Source organism: Lithobates pipiens, unplaced genomic scaffold (genome assembly GCF_037356315.1).
Source record: "Lithobates pipiens isolate NorthernLeopardFrog02 unplaced genomic scaffold, aLitPip1_a1.2 Scaffold_18, whole genome shotgun sequence".
NCBI classification, from domain to species: Eukaryota; Metazoa; Chordata; class Amphibia; order Anura; family Ranidae; genus Lithobates; species Lithobates pipiens.
This window is the reverse complement of record NW_027507758.1, coordinates 354398061-354399951: the sequence shown is the minus strand read 5'-3', so window position 1 is coordinate 354399951 and position 1891 is coordinate 354398061. Positions and strand designations below refer to the sequence as shown.

General features: G+C 38.5%; 1 long non-coding RNA gene across 1 annotated transcript; it reads left to right on the top strand.

Annotated features, from left to right (window-relative positions):
* The first annotated feature begins 206 nt into the window (after positions 1–206).
* On the top strand, positions 207–868 carry LOC143990166 (uncharacterized). Its single transcript, XR_013277189.1, has 2 exons — positions 207–416; positions 517–868. It is a non-coding gene; the product is annotated as an uncharacterized LOC143990166 (long non-coding RNA).
* The last annotated feature ends 1023 nt before the right edge of the window (positions 869–1891 follow it).

Here is a 1891-nt window from a genome sequence, read left to right as displayed (position 1 = left end):
GATGATTTTGTATTTCCCCATCATCCATTTCCACTTATTTAACACACATTTAGTCTTCTCCTATTTCCCAATCATTCATGTATATCTCATTCACACACATTTTCAGCAATCAGCTATATTCATTCAACACGTTCAATCCAACACTCAGTGTCCTGCTTTTGGGTTTTTTTTTTTTTTGTTTTTTTTTTTTTTTGTGACCCATCACACTTTTCTCTTTCGCAGATTTGGGTAACACACATATACATTTAGTACCTAGTGGACCTGTGTTGAGGATGTCTGTTTCGGTTCCCCCTGGCCTGCCCCCTGACATTGTTGGGGGATGGTCTGAACCCTGCCTCAACCCCGGATGAGACGGTTTTATCCCAGCTCTAACAGTTCCCATTGCTGGAAGTTCTGCCCAATCTTTGGGCTACTTTGTAAGTCACTTTATCAATCAAGTGGACCAATTTGATACTTTCTCTATTTAACTGAGGTTCCGCCTATATTAACATTTGTCATATTTATTTGCTTTTTTAGTAAAAACATGCATCCCACCCCTGATGACTGGCAAGAAGCCAAGAAACGCGTCGGGTTCTCAAACTAAGGATGCCTACCTAAGCTTATTTTAATCCTTGATAATATCAACTTTTGTCTTATTGAGTTTGCACTCGTTCATGTGATTTTATGATTTTTGATTTATGCATTTCTGTTATGAACTGCATCCATGTATGTCCATTGATTTGTCTATACTTCGAGATTCTCTGATTACTATTATGAAAATATATTGAGTGTATATCCATATTTATATTACTGTACTACTATTGTATGCATTCCGATCTTGGACAACCCCTAGTGGCTATTGATTATAAATTAAATCTAAATCATTTTATTCACATGTATTCATACATTGTTATTTTCAATTGACATGCTTCGTTTAAAGTCCCACTTGTTCCCCTTTTCTTTTTACATAGTTAAAGTGGCTGTAAACCCTTTACAACCACTTTAACTTACAGGTAAGCTTAGATTAAGGCTTACCTGTAGATGCAAGAAATATCTCCCAAACCTAAAAGGTTTAGCAGATATTTGCAAGAATAGCCACAGCAATGTCTACGGCGCATGCACCGTAGACATCGGGCGCAGGGGCACTGAGTATGCTGCTTCTAATGGCGATCATGCCGTTAGTGACAGCACCAGCGTGCATACGCTGGAGTGACGTCATTGTGGCTCCAGCCAGTCACAGCGCCGGAGCCACGATACCCAGAAGTCACTCTGAAATAGATGGCGGCGTCGGAGGATGTGAACAAGGGTCGCTTCAGGGGCTTCAGTCTCAGGTAAGTTATTCATAATCAGCTAGTATGCTATGCATACTAGCTCATAATGCCTTTGCCTTGCAGGGTGTATTTTTAATTTTTTTTTCCACTGAGGCTTTACTTCCTCTATAAAGCTCAATTGAACTTTCAGTTTAAATTAACTAAATACAGTACATTCCAGGTGCATTGAAACAAAAGATGTGCAAAGTCCTATAGTTTGTTTTCATTAAAAAGCATTCATAGCCTATAATCTATGACCCATAGCACTGTAATTAGAAAAACTCCTGATCTTTGCTGATTGGAGTCTCTAGCTCTGACTCACTGGGGACATGATGAACCTCTGACCATGCGACCACTGCTTTCACATAGAGAGCAAAGGTCTTTAAAGCATGCTGGCAGGCAACATTTTCTTATTAGGAGAGTGGATGCTTTCTAAAGAAAAATAATAGTACAACTTTTCACACCTAGAATGTATTGTAAGCCGATTTGAAATTAAAGGTCAGGTGAACTATATTGATTCAAAGGTATATATTACATATAGTACAAATGTTTCAGTGAGAGGTATATGCAGTTGTATAGTGAACACACATAGCAAAACAAAT